Source organism: Asparagus officinalis, chromosome 3 (genome assembly GCF_001876935.1).
Source record: "Asparagus officinalis chromosome 3, Aspof.V1, whole genome shotgun sequence".
Taxonomy (NCBI): Eukaryota; Viridiplantae; Streptophyta; class Magnoliopsida; order Asparagales; family Asparagaceae; genus Asparagus; species Asparagus officinalis.
Window position 1 is genome coordinate 60,054,096 of NC_033796.1, and position 604 is coordinate 60,054,699.

Sequence of the window (604 nt, forward strand, 5' to 3'; positions counted from 1 at the left end):
GGGAAAAAAGATGAATATACGACTGAGATTGAATTGAATCATCTACTACGTCATAGTATCAGCTAGTTGATACTATAAATTAACTACGGCATCATAGATCCATAGCATTGTGCTCGTACTGATAAATGTAGCAATTTTCAACGTCATGCAAAAGCAGTGTATTTTGATGCATGAACACTGTATATGGCCAATTAACACCAGTTAGTTAACACACAACTTTGCCCCGAGTATGTATTTATTAAAAAAAATAAAGAAAAGAACGGTATAGCTTTCAGAAATTCACTCAATTCTTATAGAGATGCCCTACCGTCACACTCTAAGGCACACCACCAACCATACTCCCTCCATCTCTACAGTACAAGGGGGCCCACATGTGATTTTTTTAAAAAATCACATGTGAGCCCCCTACACTGTAAAAAAGAAAGGAGTATGGTTGATAGTGTGTCTTAGAGTGTGCCTCTATCATTTCTTATTCTTATATTTGACAGTTGCCTACCATCAGACGCCAGGTACCCACAATTAACTCGGGGGGCTGAAAACATCAAAACCCAACCAACAATCGGCGATCCCTCCTCATTAAATACCCACACCTATCCATCCCCTA